Here is a 19,983-nt window from a genome sequence, read left to right on the forward strand (position 1 = left end):
ATAAAGATAATTTTTTTTTTTTAGCTTTTTGATGGGTAAATGAGGTAAAAATGGAGAAAGCTTAAAACAGTAGCTGGCACTTGGTAAGCTCTCAGTTAGTTTTTGCTATAATTATTTGTTTATTTGACCCATTATAAAGAGGAAAATTAAAAATTATAAAAAGAGTAGATGAAGATTATTGAAGACCCATTTTTAAAACATACATGGATATTTGAAATGAGATGTATTACTCTGCCAGAAGTAAACCATTTTCTTTATTCTCTCTTGACAATAAACTGGCTGAAAATATACCAATCTACTATGAAAAAACTAGTGGAGGTGATGGAATTCCACTTGAACTATTTCAAATCCCAAAAGATGAAGCTGTGAAAGTGCCACACTTTCACCGTGTCAGCAAATATGTAAAACTCAGCAGTGGCCACAGGACTGGAAAAGGTCAGTATTCATTCCAATCCCAAAGAAAGGCAATCCCATAGAATGCTCAAACTACCACACAATTGCACTCATCTCACACACTAGTAAAGTAATGCTCAAAATTCTCCAAGCCAGGCTTCAGCAATACATGAACCATGAACTTCCAGATGTTCAAGCTGGTTTTAGAAAAGGCAGAGGAACCAGAGATCAAATTGCCAACATCCGCTGGATCATTGAAAAAGCAAGAGAGTTCCAGAAAACATGTATTTCTGCTTTATTGACTATGCCAAAGCCTTTGACTGTGTGGATCACAATAAACTGTGGACAATTCTTCAAGAGATGGGCATACCAGACCACCCGATCTGCCTCTTGAGAAACCTATATGCAGGTCAGAAAGCAACAGTTAGAACTGGACATGGACCAACAGACTGGTTCCAAATAGGAAAAGGAGTACGTCAAGGCTATATATTGTCACCCTGCTTATTTAACTTATATGCAGAGTACATCATGAGAAATGCTGGGCTGGAAGAAGCTCAAGCTAGAATCAAGATTGTCAGGAGAAATATCAATAACCTCAGATATGCAGATGATATCACCTTTATGGCAGAAAGTGAAGAAGAACTAAAGAGCTTCTTGATGAAGGTGAAAGTGGAGGAAAGGAAAAAGTTGGCTTAAAGCTCAACATTCAGAAAACTAAGATCATGGCATCTGGTCCCTTCATTTCATGGCAAATAGATGGGGAAACAGTGGAAACAGTGGCTGACTTTATTTTGGGGGGCTCCAAAATCACTGCAGACGGTGATTGCAACCATGAAATTAAAAGACACTTGCTCCTTGGAAGGAAAGTTATGACCCACCTAGACAGCATATTAAAAATATAGACATTACTTTGTCAACAAAGGTCCGTCTGGTCAAGGCTATGGTTTTTCTAGTAGTCATGTATGGATGGGAGAGTTGGACTATAAAGAAAGCTGAGCACCAAAGAATTGATGCTTTTGAACTGTGGTGTTGGGGAAGACTCTTGAGAGTCCCTTGGACTGTGGGGAGATCCAACCAGTCCATCCTAAAGGGGAGATCAGGCCTATGTGTTCATTGGAAGGGCTAATGTTGAAGCTGAAACTCCAATACTTTGGCCACCTGATGAGAAGAGCTGACTCATTTGAAAAGACCTTGATGCTGGGAAAGATTGAGGGGAGGAAGAGAAGCTGATGACAGAGGATGAGATGGTTGGATGTCATCACCAACTCAATGGACATGGGTTTGGGTGGACTTTGGGAGTTGGTCGTGGACAGGGAGGCCTGGCGTGCTGTGGTTCATGGGGTCACAAAGAGTTGGACACAACTGAGTGACTGAACTGAACTGAATGCCCATCTACTATTTTTTAGTTCAGTTATTTTTTTTATTAATTCAAACAAAAGAAACACTCACTGAACACCTCCTGTTATCCAGAGCCAATGGAGTTAACGGTGAAAATTCAAAGATATATAAGGCAGGGGCTTTGCCTTCAAAAAGTTATTGGTCTAAAGAAAAATTGATATTGGCACAGAAACAAATTACACACCAAAAATTTGCTTTACCCACTACCTGATTCACAGGCCTATTTCTAAAATGTGTTAGTGAACAGTCCATAGTCAATGACAATGGAGAGAAGACAAAGAGCAAAATAATTGTCTTTTTTATGTTTTTGTCTGTCAAAAACTCTCTTTATGAAGAGAGATGTTGATAATAGACTTGGGGAAATCATCTCAGGCTTCCTAAATGAGTTCATAACACACACACACACACACACACACACACACACACAATACACTTAAAACATACAGTGTTTTCCTTTTAGTCCTTACATAATGTTCAATTAAATGCTTGTCCAAGTTTCACTTCAAAAAGGACTCCAATAACTAGGTGATGGAAATTCATGTTAGTACAGAAAAGACAAAACAGAGGACTGAAATTCGCAGCTTTGCACTTAAAACACTCTTGCCATTTGCTTAATTCCCCACAGAGTTGTGGATGAGGGTTGGTCTGCAAATACTCTGTATTTATAGTTCTATTTAGTTCCTATAATACACCTAGAGTTTGTCTGCTAAGAATCTCAAAAGGAATAGCGTTGTGAAGAGATGAAAATGATAAAGTAGATCTCTGTGTAGAAGGGTAGGAGCCTAAACATTTAACTAAAAGAACAACAACAACAAAAAACATGCAATTACTCTATTTAATATTTCTTAGGAGTATATTTCTACCTGCAGCTTCCATTGTCCTTGCTTTGGTTATATTTATAAAAATTATAAAGCTGCATAAATAAAGCTGCATGACATAAATAAAAATAAAGCTGCATGACTTTGGGGGAAAAAGATAAAAACAATTCCATATCAAGTTACTGATAAATAGTTAAAGATGGTCCATTTATACGATTCTATAATAGGAAATCAACCTCTTGTATCTGTTAAGAACTATGACGGGTTTGAGATTTTTACCCTACTTGCAAGCAGGGCAAAATAGTTTGATGGGCAGACACTATGCTCCTGAATCAGAAACAATGCTTGGTTTGTTACTTACAGCACTAGCAGTAGCCAGAATATCATTGTTTTTGCTCAGTTCTCTGAGCCCAAATCCCCATGAGTCACTGCAAAGAGGGCTGGGTATACTCATACATAAAGCAGGACACATTACAGGAATGGAACTCTGCAGTTAGGAAACCCAAATATCTTGGAATGGGCAGTAAACCTGCTTGAACTTTGCCCCAAAAGTAGATGTTATCTTTATTATAATGAACAGTAAATCAAATTTGCTCTGGAGCAAGACATTGCCCACTTCTTCTAAGAGTATTTGCTTTACAAACATCCTTAAGCAGATAGTCTAAGATAAAACAGACAGTGCTTAAGACATGTAGAAATGCATGAAACCCATGGAAAACTGTTGAAATAAAAAATGTGAAGCATCCAAACCCAAGATGAGCTAAGCTATGACTATAGTTCATGTTCTTTGAGGTCAATTCAACCATAAATACTCATTACCACTCTCTCATTGATTGAAATCATGAAAAATTTCAATAGATATTTCCTTTTTTTTCCAGTAGGTCTTATTTTGATTTATTTTGACCTAGGATTTCATACATCTTATAGTTGGGTTTGTTGTTGTGAATAAGAAGAATATTTCTCTTTTTATATTCCCTCCCACTCCAATGATAATGCTAGAATGAAAATAACTTTGGTCAAAAGCATGTATATATATACACATATATATACATATAATTATATATATATGTGTGTGTAGACAAACACATATATAAAGCCATTTTGGTATAGGTTTATGTGTGTGTGTGTGTGAAATAAGGAATAAAAGCTCTGGAACACTGAAAACTATCAGAACTCATAACTTCTCTACTCAAATAAACTACCTCATTTTCCACACAGTATACTAGGCAATAATTAATTATCATATTTCTAACATGCTAAATAAAGTTCATTACATAGTAATTGCCTAATGTCATTAGGAAACTAGTCGAGAGAAGAATTCAGATTCTTTTTGAGAAAAACTAAATGGATTTCCAATTCCTAAGTATTACCTTAATAGACAACTAGGACCCCATTTTCTCTTTGCATTTCAAGTTCCTAACAAAAAATTTGAAATCTAAGTGCTCAAGGCAGTGTTGCTGAATAAAGTGAAATGTAAAAGATGCCCTATATTTACATGACCATATTGACATAAGTACAAGTGACTTAACATATTAATAAAAATGCTTTTTTCATGTGGGATAACAGTTGCACTATTAAGATAGATTTCATGGTATTTTTATCCTGTTAAATGAAAACAAGGCCATAATACTGTGTAGACGCTGCATTGATTCAAAAATGAGAGATTCAATCCCTGCTTTCCAATGACTAACATGGCAGAAGGTTGGAAAGAATATAGCAAATATACACAAACCTTAACAGAAGGAAGAAAAAGAGAACTACAGTAAGAGATATAGTTTTATATAAAGAATCAATTTCATTCAAATTAGAGCAAGCTGAATTAATAAATGTACACCACAGGCTTTATTAAGTGTTAATGATTGAATTTCAGCTCCATGGCAGCTAACTGAACATAAAAACTTACACACCATCCTAAAATCTTCAAAAGGATGGAAAAATACAAAACTAAGGTCATATACGGAGAAGGCAATGGCACCCCACTCCAGTACTCTTGCCTGGAAAATCCCATGGACCGAGGAGCCTGGTAGGCTGCAGTCCATGGGGTTGCTAAGAGTCGGACATGACTGAGTGACTTCACTTTCATTTTTCACTTTCATGCATTGGAGAAGGAAATGGCAACCCACTCCAATATTCTTGCCTGGAAAATCCCAGGGACGGGGGAGCCTGGTGGGCTGCTGTCTATGGGGTCTCACAGAGTCAGACATGACTGAAGTGACTTAGCAAGGTCATATAGCAAGGAACTTGAGTCACAGTCATCAGAATATAATTTTGATATATTGTTATTCTTTTTCAAGATAGGTTGCCATTTGAAAGGTTCTAGCCACTTCTATTTTACCAGTGCAGACAATAAATCAAGTTAGAGAAAAATATTTGACTATATGAAATGATGAAATTATAATGGGATCTGACAGTACTGACAAAATTAGATATTTCTCTCCTCTTCAGCCCAGGCCTTAGAATATTTTTTTTTTTCTTTTAAAGTTAGTTGGAAAGTTCATGGTAACAAAAGACAGAGAGAAAATACTCCATAAGAATTTATACTATACATTTATTTCCTATCCAAGGCAATGCCAAGGAACATTCAGGCTATTCTTGTTGCTGTCATCTTTTTTCTAAAGTTTTGTGTTCTCAAGCAGTGTTGTCCAGGACTCTTAACTCGCCTAGCTCACTGGAGTCACGGGAGCAACACAGACTGAGTCTGCCAACAAGCCCTAGCCAGGCTTTATGGTCAAGTTCAGTGGCTGCTTTAAAAGTAGAAAGTACTTCTGAACATTTTTATTAACTCCCTGGCAGAGATTGCATGATCTTGGTGACAATTCAATTATAACCCTCTTAATCATTTCAGGTAGGTTCAGTGGTCTTACCTCATGTAAAATACTGAGGGGAAAGACCATTTCTCTTCTCTGATACAAATTAAATAGCAAGGTGGCATAACTTCTACACAGTAAAATACTTTTCAAAAGTTTTTACAAACATCACAGGTTAAATTCCATTTTTCTAGTATGTATAACATTTCCATTTCTGGAAAGATGCATAGAACATTTTACCAAGGAAAAAGAGTCAGTATGGTAAACTCATTTGTTTCCCATGAGAAAAATAAACCAGCATGTCATCTTATTAAAGAGACCAGAGATTTTTCTAAAATTCGTTATAGAGCCATAGACCGTTATAATAAATGCAAAATACTAGTTCACTGAAGAATACAGTGAAGGAGAAACAGTTCTTCATTCCTGTCCCAGCTGCCCAATTCAGGCCATGAAGCTTTCAATTATTCTTCACATGCTAATAATCTCCCACACTATGATCACCATTTTATTTCTAAAAACACAGCTTTAAGAATATTATTAATCCACTTAGATTTTTCTCAACTACTCCCTCCTATCTATGGAATGAATTTCAACTTCTTAGCTGAGTATTTTAGACCACTGTTTGACCTAGGTCTCATTCATCTTCCCAGTTACATTCTCTTTCATTTTCCACTAAATGTGTCAAGCAGAACAACTCACACTTCTTCAGGGGAAAAAAAAAATCTAATTTCAAGTCTGTTCTTTTTTATAACACTCTTATTTGGAAATTATGGGATTTGGGCTGGAGATAATTTTTCAAGTCATATGACTTTGGGTTACAAAATAAGTCTAAAAGGCAAGTATAAGCAAATCACTTGTTTGAATATTGACAAGGCAGGAACACCAAGAGTTTATAAGAGTGAGAGAGCATGATCCAATTGCTAGGAGAGTCTAGGATGAATAGAGACATGGGTGAAATCTAGAAATGCTTGGCAGATGGGAGATTAGAAATACAGTGAAGCAACTAATCTGGGTCAGGAAGATCCCCTAGAGAAGGACATGGCAACCCACTCCAGTATTCTTGCCTGGAGAATTCCATGGACAGAGGAGCCTGGGAGGCTACAGTCCATAGGATCTCAAAGAGTTGGACACAACTGAAGAAACTCAGCATGCATGCATGCATGAAGCAACTAATGGTCAAGGGAAGGAAAAGAACAAGTTCTGTGGCAGAAATAAAAGAATAAAGCTTTGAGATCAAAGACATGAGATCTTTCAACTTGAGCGGTTGTAGGTGATGACAAGTTCCAAATGTTAAGTAGAAATTGATGAACTGGAACAGATTTCTAAGATTTTTAAACTAGAGAAAGTCAAAGGATCGTAAGGCTACAGTTTTGAGAAGGTCAAACCTATCAAATGACCCAAGCAAAGGCAGAGGATGGAATGAAAAGGAAAATCTTATCTTAACTGCTAAGTTCAGTTCAGTTCAGTCGTGTCCAACTCTTTGCAACCCCATGAACCACAGCACGCCAGGCCTCCCTGTCCATCACCAACTCCCAGAGTCTACCCAAACCCATGTCCGTTAAGTCAGTGATACCATCCAACCATCTCATCCTCTGTCGTCCTCTTCTCCTCCTGCCCTCAATCTTAACTGCTAAAGTCCTTCCTGAATATAGAGGCAGCTATTGAAGAGGGTGAGAAAGTTCACTTTGAAAAAGTATAAATGATATGACTAGATAAGACATGGACCTCAGCTCACTGAACAACCTGAAACCAAGCAGAAATTTATTTAATTTAATTTCCGTAGATAAACTACATCTTAAGATGTTTACTGTTTAAAAACAATTCATCAAAAATATACCCATCTAGCTTATTTGTATTTTTATAGTGGATTAAAAATGAAAGATACACTTTTAAACAAACAAGGGCTGGAAAAAGGCATCTTCTGGACAAAATATGCAAAGTGTGAGGCTTTAAATTTATATAACTGTATACAAGTCCCCACAGTAAAAAAAAGATTGCTTGTAATGTTAAGACAACTAAGCATTTAGCTTCTTGACAAGATATAAAGGGTACCAATAAAAGGGGCTTCATAGATTTCAAAACAGATAAGAAAGAGAATGCCAACCCCTGCTGTCTGAGGCAAATTTTTTGTCAAGGGTCTCTTTTAACAAGAGGGTCACTGATGACCCTCAGCCCTACTCCAGGCTTTGAGTGTGCCCACCCAAAGAGACAGGAATAGATTTTTATTAGACATATATTAAATAAACTGAAAATATTCTAGATTGTATGTCAAAGAAAAGAAAGGTGTCATAAATCATTATGTTACAAGAAAGACAAATGCGACACAGTGAAGTTTTCTAGAGCACATGAATGTGATGTATTTGGGAACTCCATCAGTGTGGCCAGTAGAAGGTTCTTGGGGAAGATTTCCAGACCTACAATTAAAACACAATGTATATACAAGATAAGAGGAGGCTGTAAATGTCAAAGCAAGGAATTCAGACATATTCAGCCAATGAAAAATGAACCAAATTTCCTAAAGTCAGAATTTTTGCACAGGTATATTTATGAACACTGCCAAGTTAATTAATATATGCTGTCAAAAGTTATTACGTGAGACTTCTCAGAATGGTTCTGTGTTAATAAAAGGTGAAAATATAAGATCAAGTTTACCCTTCCTGGCTCTTAAAATAGCAGTTAATGTAATCCACAAAGCCGAGCACATAGTAAACACTCAACACATGGTTCTTAAATTTTAAATGAGTTTTGGTAATATAATGTAAAATAAGTATGTATGCATAAACTTTTATCTTATAACCCTAAGCATTATGTTGTCCAATAATTTAACCTTCCCCTACTCTAGTAGCTTACAATGATTAGAATTCATCTCCTGTCTTTTCTTCTGTTAGGTACACTAATAAGCAGAGAAATAGCAAAAAAAAAAAAAAAAAAGGTGGGTGGGATGACAGGCCAAAGGAAAAGTCAGTAATAACAAAGAAGCAAGCCACAAAAATGAATAATCACTCCTTTAGTAATATAAGTTGATTATCCAGTATTATGGATAATTACATTTTCAAAAGCACTTTAGCAGTGAAAACCATTTGCAATCAGCTATCACTTGAATAATCCTAAAGGGCTCACATCTCAATTGCCTCTAATTGTACTTATTGCAGCCAAACTAATGTATGTATTACACAGGACTTGAGTCTTCCCTTAATGTCAAGGATATGACAGGGGTACACGACAGTGCATCCAGTGTTAAATACTATTGGGAGGCAAGAAAAAGTAGATGAATGCATAGACACAGAAGCCAGACAGCCTGGGTCAAAGCCTGACTCCACCACTAGCGGGCTGTCTGAACTTAGGCAAAGTTTCTTAATCACTCTTGCCTGAGGTTCTCATCTAAAATATATGGATTAAAATTCTGTTCTGTACATCTGTGTCTCTTTTTTGGTTTTGCATATAGGGTTATCATTACCATCTTTCTAAATTCCATATATATGTGTTAGTATACTGTATTGGTCTTTATCTTTTTGGCTTACTTCACTCTGTATAATGGGCTCCAGTTTCATCCATCTCATTAGAACTGATTCAAATGAATTCTTTTTAATGGCTGAGTAATATTCCATGGTGTATATGTACCACATCTTCCTTATCCATTCGTCTGCTCATGGGCATCTAGGTTGCTTCCATGTCCTGGCTATTATAAACAGTGCTGCGATGAACATTGGGGTGCACGTGTCTCTTTCAGATCTGGTTTCCTTAGTGTGTATGCCCAGAAGTGGGATTGCTGGGTCATATGGCAGTTCTAATTCCAGTTTTTTAAGAAATCTCCACACTGTTCTCCACAGCGGCTGTACTAGTTTGCAGGGATGTTTCGAGAGAACAGCATCGAAACATGTATATTATCTAGGGTGAAACAGATCAACAGCCCAGGCTGGATGCGTGAGACAAGTGCTTGGGCCCGGTGCACTGGGAAGACCCAGAGGAATTGAGTGGAGAGGGAGGTGGGAGGGCTGATCGGGATGGGGAATATATGTAAATCCATGGCTGATTCATGTCAATGTATGACAAAAACCACTACAATATTGTAAAGTAATTAGCCTCCAACTAATAAAAATAGATGAAAAAATAAAAAAAATAAAATATATGGATTAAAAATAGTGTCTTCCCATAAAGTATGCATAAATTTATATATATTAATCACTTATAGAGGTATTAAAAACATGATAAAAGTCAACAAAGGTTAACAATTAGAATTAACTATGTTAACAAACGATAAAGAATTTCTAGAGCAGGAATTAATCACTTCTCTGTGTAACAAGGGGTGGGCGTCAGGAAAAACTTCAAAGCAGATATAATGATTATTATCTGAAGTTTTGCTATGAAGTGAAATGGAGAAAGAGAAATTCAGGATGGGAAAAGCAGAACAGACAAGTTCAAGTCTCTCTCAAGCTTAAAAAACCTTCAAGAGCTCAAACTGTCTAAAGTTTGGTGGCATTTGAGATCCTTTCTTATCTCATCCCAACCTCCAAGTTTCTGGGTTCATTCTGCACCATGACAAGTCTTCTACCCACTCTTGGAATACAACAAGTACCTTCATGTCCCTATGGGCTTCTGTCATAGCTCAATTGGTAAAGAATCTGCCTACAATGCAGGAATCTGCCTACAATGCAGGAGTCTGCCTGCAATGCAGGAGACCTGGGTTCGATTCCTGGGTCTGGAAGATCCCCTGGAGAAGGAAATAGCAACCCACTCCAGTATTCTTGCCTGGAAAATTCCACGGACATAGGAGTCTGGCAGGCTATAGTCCATGGGGTCACAAGAGTCGGACATAACTTAGTGACTAAACCACCATGGGTATATATATATATATATATACCCATGAGGAGGGCATGGCAATCCACTCCAGTATTCTTGCCTGGAGAATTCTCATGGACAGAGGAGTGTGGAGGGCTACAGTCCATGGGGTTGCAAAGAATTAGACACATTTGAGTGACTAAGTACAGCATATATATATATATAAGAGCATACACACACACACACACACACACATATATATATAAGAATTTGGGCAGCATTATAAAGGCTACTCAAGGTGAACATGAGATAATTATAGCAGCCAAATTCATGAAAAGAATAAGGCTATCATTGCTAGTAATTTAAGGCATATTAGACACGAAGCTAGGAATTTTATACAAAGCAGTTCTAAATTTCCTAGCATAAGTAATAAGCTTCTGGAAGAAAGAAAGGTGTTTAATGAGAAAGATAACAGGAAAGTTAAATCTAGAGATTTAGTAGGTTTGAAGTGCATGTGAGACATCCATTTTAAAGATCAAACTGGCATGTAGAAATAGAACTTGAATCTTAGCAGAGCGACTAATCTAAAGTGAGATTTTCAAGATACCGAGCTTTGTGTGATAGCTGAGAATAAGGAAAGAAAATTACACACAGGGAAAATATGTAAAGGATTTAAGAGAAAGAGAAGGGAGAGTGTCTGTTAAAGATACTGAATTAAGTCTTTAGTCATTGAAAAAAACAACAACTTTAATCTATGTAACAGAGAGGATGGCAGAGGATAAGATGGTTAAATAGTATCCCCAACTCAATGGACAGGAATCTGAGAAAACTCTGGGAGATAGTGAAAGATAGGAAAGCATCACATGCTGCAGTCCATGGGGTTGCAAAGAGTCTGACACAACTTAGAGACTAAACAATAACAACAACTATCTTCTCAGTAGCGAAATGCTTTGAAAACATGCAAAGAATTGTTTAAATTTACCACTCTCACAGAATTCTTTGTCTGTGAAACTCTCTCTACAAGAAAAAGGCAAGAATAGAAATAATAGCCATAGATTAAAATTCTGTTATGGTAAATAGGAGCTCTGCAAAATTACTGGTAAAGCTGATCATAGATCCAGCTCTCCTTATTTTCCCTCTAGAGCATTATTTAGTGAAGTGACTACATCTGTTGACACAATGTGCCTCTGTCCCTCCTTGGGAGTGAATAGAAACCAAATCAATTCACACTGTTGCCTTAATGGCTCTAAAATTATAATTGCTATTTAATCACTATTAAATTGGACTTGGCCTTGATTTCTTGGCAAGTTTTATTTCATTGGAAATTAGCTAATTTTTTTTCTTTTTTTATTACCTTCTATCAAACATCTCTTTCTAAAATGAAAATATGCAAATTATCATTTTTAAAAATAAAAGTATGACCACAGTGTGAGGAGAGTAACATTATAGTTAAGCACCCTTTCTCATTTAACTGAAAGAATGCTACCATTCAGCATCATAAACATCTAAGACAAGTGCAATAGTAATGAAAATCTTTTCCAAGTACAAATTCCCTTTTGCATGGCAAATCAACTTCACTAATATGTAATATGCAAGTTATGACAGAAATATATCTCACATTTGTACTTAAATTATATACAATTTCTGCTTTAAAAAACACATACATTGCTACTAGCTTTCTCGGTAACCACATTCTTACAGCCAGCATAGAGAAAGATTGCACTGTGCTTGTGCTGTACTGTACACAAGAGAAGGCTCTACACATGGACATCACCAGATGGTCAACACCCAAATCAGATTGATTATATTCTTTGCAGCCAAAGATGGAGAAGAAGCACTATACAGTCAGCAAAAACAAGACCGGGAGCTGACTGTGGCTCAGATCATGAACTCCTTACTGCCAAATTCAGACTTAAGTTGAAGAAAGTACGGAAAACCACTAGACCATTCAGGTATGACCTAAATCAAATCCCTTATGACTATACAGTGGAAGTGAGAAATAGATTTAAGGGACTAGATCTGATAGAGAGCCTGATGAACTAGGGACGGAGGTTCATGACATTGTACAGGAGACAGGGATCAAGACCAGCCCATGGAAAAGAAATGCAAAAAGGCAAAATGGTTGCCTGAGGAGGCCTTACAAATAGCTGTGAAAAGAAGAGAATTGAAAAGCAAAGGAGAAAAGGAAAGATATTCCCATTTGAATGCAGAGTTCCAAAGAATAGCCAGGAGAGATAAGAAAGGCGTCCTCAGTGATCAATGCAAAGAAATAGAGGAAAACAACAGAATGGAAAGACTAGAGATCTCTTCAAAAAAATTGGTGATATCAAGGGAAGATTTCATGCAAAGATGGGTTCGATAGAGGACAGAAATGGTATGGACCTAACAGAAGCAGAAGATACTAAGAAGAGGTGGCAAGAATACACAGAAGAACTGTACAAAAAAGATCTTAAAGGCCCAGACAATCACAATGGTGTGATGACTCACCTAGAGCCAGACATCCTGGAATGTGAAGTCAAGTGGGCCTTAGAAAGCATCACTATGAACAAAGCTAGTGAAGGTGATGGAATTCCAGTTGAGCTATTTCAAATCCTAAAAGATGATGTTGAGAAAGTGCTGCACTCAATATGCCAGCAAATTTGGAAAACTCAGCAGTGGCCACAGGACTGCAAAAGGTCAGTTTTCATTCCAATCCCTAAGAAAGGCAATCCCAAAGAATGCTCAAACTATCACACAATTTCACTCATCTCACATGCTAGTAAAGTACTGCTCAAAATTCTCCATGTCAGGCTTCAGCAATACATGAACCATGAACTTTCAGATGTTCAAGTTGGTTTTAGAAAAGGCAGAGGAACCAGAGATCAAATTGCCAACATCTGCTGGAACATTGAAAAAGCAAGAAAGTTCCAGAAAAAAACATCTATTTCTGCTTTATTGACTATGCCAAAGCCTTTGACTGTGTGGATCACCATAAACTGTGGAAAATTCTGAAAGAGATGGGCATACCAGACCACCTGACCTGCCTCTTGAGAAACCTGTATGCAGGTCAGAAAGCAACAGTTAGAACTGAACATCGACCAACAGACTGGTTCCAAATAGGAAAAGGAGTATGTCAAGGCTGTATATTGTCACCCTGCTTATTTAACTTATATGCAGAGTACATCAGGAGAAATGCTGGGCTCTAAGAAGCACAAGTTGGAATCAAGATTGCCAGGAGAAATATCAATACCTCAGTTATGCAGATGACACCACCCTTATGGCAGAAAGTGAAGAGGAACTAAAGAGCCTCGTGATGAAAGTGAAAGAGGAGAGTGAAAAAGTTGGCTGAAAGCTCAACATTCAGAAAACTAAGATCATGGCATCTGGTCCCATCATTTCATGGGAAATAGATGGGGAGACAGTGGAAACAGTGTCAGACTTTCTTTTTGGGGGCTCCAAAATCACTGCAGATGGTGACTGCAGCTATGAAATTAAAAGGTGCTTACCCTGTGGAAGGAAAGTTATGACAAACCTAGATAGCATATTAAAAAGCAGAGATATCACTTTGCCAACAAAGATCCGTCTAGTCAAGGCTATGGTTTTTCCAGTGGTCATGTATGGATGTGAGAGTTGGACTGTGAAGAAAGCTGAGCACCGAAGGATTGATGCTTTTGAACTATGGTGTTGGAGAAGACTCTTGAGAGTCCCTTGGACTGCAAAGAGATTCAACCAGTCCCTCCTAAAGGAGATCAGGCCTTGGTGTTTGTTGGAAGGACTGATGCTGAAACTGAAACTCCAGTACTTTGGCCACCTGATGCAAAGTGTTTACTCATTGGAAAAGACCCTGATGCTGGGAGGCATTGGGGGCAGGAGGAGAAGGGGACGACAGAGGATGAGATGGTTGGATGGCATCACCAACTCGATGGACATGAGTTTGAGTAAACTCCGGGAGTTGGTGGTGGATAGGGAGGCCTGGCGTGCTGTGGTTCATGAGGTCACAAAGAGTTGGACATGACTGAGCAACTGAACTGAACTGAACTGACTGTACTATGCTAAATCACTTCAGTCATGTCCAACTCTTTGCAACCCCATGAACTGTAGCCTGCCAGGCTCCTCTGTCCATGGGATTCCCCAGGCAAGACTACTGGAGTGGATTGCCATTCCCTTCTCCGGGGGATCTTCCCAACCCAGGGATCAAACCTGTGTCTCTTATGGTCTCCTGCACTGGCAGGTGGGTTCTTTACTGCTAGCACCACCTGGGAAGCCTAATAAGAGAAAAGAAAAATTGTGGTTTGATTGTGGTTTTCTGATACCTATTTAGGAGTAGTGAATCACACACATGTGTTCATGTATTTTAGAATTAAGAGAGTTTTTTAATGGCATTAAGCCATAAAGAATTAAACTGTAATCTTGACTCAATCATTCTAACTTCTAGCCCTCAGTTTTCTCAACTATAAAATGACTTACTCTAAAATAATTTTGAAAACCTTTCTAGATCTAATATTTCAGTATGACATAGCAATATCATGTCCTATTATGGGAGAAGTTTTAGACCAAATTTGCAATAGGACACAAGACTACTTCCAAATGAACCAACCGACAAAGTAAAAACAGAGGTCTACTATGAGAAATCTATGGACAGAGGATACTGGCGGGCTACAGTCCACGAGGTTGCAAAGAGATGGATATGACGGATCCACTAAACACACAGACACACAGACACACACACACACACACACACACACACACACGCAAGAGCAACATGATGCCAAATCACAACCAACCCACGCAGCAAGATTGCTGTCCCCAAGCTTCCCTGAGGTAGGCAGAAGAGAGCTGAACCACTCACACTTAATTCTTCAGTTTCAATAATCATTATATGTATTGGTTGACAAGACTTGTACCAGAACAAGTATTTGTCAATCAAGGAATATTTTAAAGCACACTTTCCTAATTATAAAAGGTAAAGGAGCATTTTACTTTCTTTTCTATAACCCAAGACAATTAAAAGAAATGTTATAATTTTCTTTCCACTATGAACATTTTGGATTTTTTTCACACCAAAACTATACCGACAGTTGTGGTTTAAAAGTTTTGGTATGTCTCTAGGCAAAATACTCTCTGACATAAATCACAGCAAGATCCTCTATGACCCACCTCCCAGAATATTGGAAATAAAAGCAAAAATAAACAAATGGGACCTAATGAAACTTAAAAGCTTTTGCACAACAAAGGAAACTATAAGCAAGGTGAAAAGACAGCCCTCAGAATGGGAGAAAATGATAGCAAATGAAGAAACAGACAAAGGATTAATCTCAAAATTATACAAGCAACTCCTGCAGCTCAATTCGAGAAAAATAAATGACCCAATCAAAAAATGGGCCAAAGATCTAAACAGACATTTCTCCAAAGAAGACATACAGATGGCTAACAAACACATGAAAAGATGCTCAACATCACTCATTATCAGAGAAATGCAAATCAAAACCTCAATGAGGTACCACTACACGCCAGTCAGAATGGCTGCTATCCAAAAGTTTACAAGCAATAAATGCTGGAGAGGGTGTGGAGAAAAGGGAACCCTCTTACACTGTTGATGGGAATGCAAACTAGTACAGCCACTATGGAGAACAGTGTGGAGATTGCTTAAAAAACTGGAAATAGAACTGCCATATGACCCAGCAATCCCACTTCTGGGCATACATACCAAGGAAACCAGATCTGAAAGAGACATGTGCACCCCAATGTTCATCGCAGCACTGTTTATAATAGCCAGGACATGGAAGCAACCTAGATGCCCATCAACAGACGAATGGATAAGAAAGCTGTGGTACATATACACAATGGAATATTACTCAGCCATCAAAAAGAGTACATTTGAATCAGTTCTAATGAGGTGGATGAAACTGGAGCCCATTATACAGAGTGAAGTAAGCCAGAAAGAAAAACGCCAATACAGTATACTAACACATATATATGGAATTTAGAAAGATGGTAATGATAACCCTATATGCAAGACAGAAAAAGAGACACAGATGTATAGAACAGACTTTTGGGCTCAATGGGAGAAGGCGAGGGTGGGATGATCTGAGAGAACAGCATCGAAACATGTATATTATCAAGTGTGAAACAGATCGCCAGTCCAGTTTGGATGCATGAGACAAGTGCTTGGGGCTGGTTCACTGGGATGACCCAGAGGGATGGGATGGGGAGGGAGGTGGGAGTGGGGTTCAGGATGGGGAACACATGTAAATCCATGGCTGATTCATGTCAATGTATGGCAAAAACCACTACAATATTGTAAAGTAATTAGCCTCCAACTAATAAAAATAATTGGGAAAAAAATAAATAAATAAGAGTTTTGGTATGTCTCCCATGAGGAGACTGGAGTTCTGCTAATAAAACTTTCCTTCCAGGTCACTGACACATTCAACTGAAGCACTTGGGATATAATTCTATATTTAACAAACAGAAGAAGTTGAACTAAAATAAACATATTGAGAAGTACTAGATGCTAAATTATTCGCCCAGGTTCTGTAGCTAGAAAACTGGAATTAGCTAGTGCCCTGGTCACTGACACATTAAAGTTTTAATATAAAAATTCTGCTTATGATTTTGCCCTGATGACTTCTTGTCACTCATATGCCAAAAAAGGCCATATGGAAAAGCACACTAGGGCATGGGTGATAAGTAATTAACTATACCTCACTTAAAATCATTTTATCATACAAGGCAGAAACTCTGTCTCCCAATGACATTAACTTACTTAAAATGAATAATACATGGCAAGGAATGGATCCCTGAAGTTCGGAAAAAGGATTTGACTATCAGTGCATTATGCAGACGAGGTAAGAGCAGTTCTCCTTAAAGAGTTGAACTCCGAGTCCTAAATAGATGAGGCACAGAATAATTACACATAACTCCCAAAAGATCAAGGACATTAATTATGTTGCCTCATAAACACCTCAAAGATCAAGACTGCAGGAAGTGATTACAGCATTTGGCAATTGTCTCTAAATGTTCCTGGAAGGGATTTGATTAAATTATTATGACATTCTGCTCTTCTCATTTATGTATTTGGAAAAATATGCTGACTATAAAATGGGCTAATGGGAAGATGAAAATAAAGGATGGAATCATTTTCATTCCTCTCTGTTAAATAATTCCATCAATTTCTTAAGAATCTAATATACTATTTTATCATTAAATATCTAGTGTTTTCATTTTTTTAAAAAATCAAGATTTTTTTAATGGGCAACTACTAAGCAAAATCAAACTGAATACTAATCTCAATTATAAGGTAACCTGTTATCTTTGAATACTGCATTGGCAAGTTTAAGCATATCTTAGACAATATTTTTAAGATTTCTGGAGTGAATATTTTATAATGCTTACTTTGGTGTTTTAATATATCTTAACAGTTTAGAAAATGCTACACTCAATATGCCAGAAAAGTTGGAAAACTCAGCAGTGGCCACAGGACTGGAAAAGGTCAATTTTCATTCCAATTCCAAAGAAAGGCAATGCTCAAACTACCACACAATTGCATTCATCTCACATGCTAGCAAAGTAATGCTCGAAATTCTACAAGTCAGGCTTCAATAGTACATGACCCATGAACATCCAGATGTTCAAGCTAGATTTAGAAAAGGCAGAGAAACCAGAGATCAAATTGCCAACATCTGCTAGATCATAGAAAAAGCAAGAGAGTTCCAGAAAAACATCTATTTCTGCTTTATTGACTATGCCAAAGCCTATGACCATGTGCATCACAATAAACTGTGGAAAATTCTTCAAGACATGGGAATACCAGACCACCTGACCTGCCTCCTGAGAAATCTGTATGAAGCAACGGTCAGAACTGGACATGGAACAACAGACTGGTTATAGAGTACATCATGAGAAACCCTAGGTTGAATGAAGCACAAGCTGGAAGCAAGATTGCCGGGAGAAATATCAATAACCTCAGATATGCAGATGACACCACCCTTATGGCAGAAAGTGAAGAGGAACTAAAGAGCCTCTTGATGAAAGTGAAAGAAGAGAGTGAAAAAGTTGGTTTAAAGCTCAACATACAAAAAACTAAGATCATGACATCTAGTCCCATCACTTCATGGCAAATAGATGGGGAAACAATGAAAACAGTGGCTGACTTTATTTTTCTGGACTCCAAAATCACTGCAGATGGTGATTGCAGCCTTGAAATTAAAAGACGCTTACTACTTGGAAGGAAAGTTATGACAAACCTAGATAGCATATTAAAAAGCAGAGACATTACTTTGCCAACAAAGGTCTGTTTAGTCAAGGCCATGGTTTTTCCAGTGGTCATGTATGGATGTGAGAGTTGGACTGTGAAGAAAGCTGAGCACCGAAGAAATGATGCTTTTGAACTGTGGTGTTGGAGAAGACTCTCGAGAGTCTCTTGGACTGCAAGGAGGTCCAACAAGTTCATCCTAAAGGAAATCAGTCCTGAATATTCATTGGAAGGACTGAGGCTGAAGCTGAAACTCCAATAGCTTGGCCACCTTATGCAAAGAACTGACTCATTTGAAAAGACCCTAATGCTGGGAAAGATTGAAGGCGGGAGGAGAAGGGGATGACAGAGGATGAGATGGTTGGATGGCATCACTGACTCAAGGGACATGAGTTTGAGTAAGCTCGGCGAGTTGGTGATGGTCAGGGAGGCCTGGGGTGCTGCAGTCCAATGGGCCGCAAAGAGTCAGACATGACTGAGCAACTGAATTGAACTGAACTGAACCATTCTTCCTAGCTATCTCCTTATCCTCATGAATAAGCTAAGCTCAATGCAGAAGTTCTCAAACAGGGGCTCTGTATCAACCTGGACGAGTGGGATGGGGAGGGAGACAGGAGGAAGGTTCAAGAAGGAGGGAACATATGGCTGATGCATGTTGAGGTTTGACAGAAAACAAAATATTGTAAAGCAATTATCCTTCAATTAAAAAACAAATAAATAAAAGAAAACTAATTTAAAAAAAATAGACTCACTCTCTCTGCTTCATACCATCCAATGTTTCAAGAACAGTTCAACCCAGTTGGTTATGGAATATACAAGTTAACAGTATAAAAATAGGATGAATTTATTACATTGCTTTGTCCTGAAGGTATGACACATGACAAAAGGCAGCCCATGACATTAGGCAGTGTAGAGCAAACCCAGATATGAGGTCTACAGAGAAGCTTATTAACATCACACAGCACCTAGTACCCAGGTTAATAGCTGTTAGTTCATCATCACTAGAAACTATCATCAGAAATTCTAATATTTACTTAGAAAACTTTTCTGTTTTCATTTCAAGACAAAACAGAAAGAATGGTTCTGCTTTCCTATCATCAGTTATATTGTTTGAATGTAAAAATATTGACACACTGGTAGTTAACTCATTAAGCACCAATATGTAAAAAGAAAACTTATTATTAGAAAAAGATACATTTTGTGTGATCATATTTCCCCACTCTAAACTGATATTGTTTTTAGTAGAGACTGAGAAGTGACAAATGATAGTTATTTCTTTTTGAGTATCTGGACACATATCACATCCAACAATAATTCATTATGCCTGAGTTTTAGTACAATTATGTAACTCATTTTCTTCTTTATTGGAAAAAAATTATAGAATAAGGCTTTAGTCAAACAAATAAACTGTCTTGGGGTTAGGTAAACAATTTCCACTTTAAATTGTATCAGCAAAAGGTCTGAAAATGTCTTATTCTTATAACCTCAGTTTTACAGATATCTATACAGATAGATATTGTATCTTCTCTCTTTAGAGACAGTTATCCGCCATTTC

The sequence above is a fragment of the Cervus canadensis genome, chromosome 4 (assembly GCF_019320065.1).
Source record: "Cervus canadensis isolate Bull #8, Minnesota chromosome 4, ASM1932006v1, whole genome shotgun sequence".
NCBI lineage: Eukaryota > Metazoa > Chordata > Mammalia > Artiodactyla > Cervidae > Cervus > Cervus canadensis.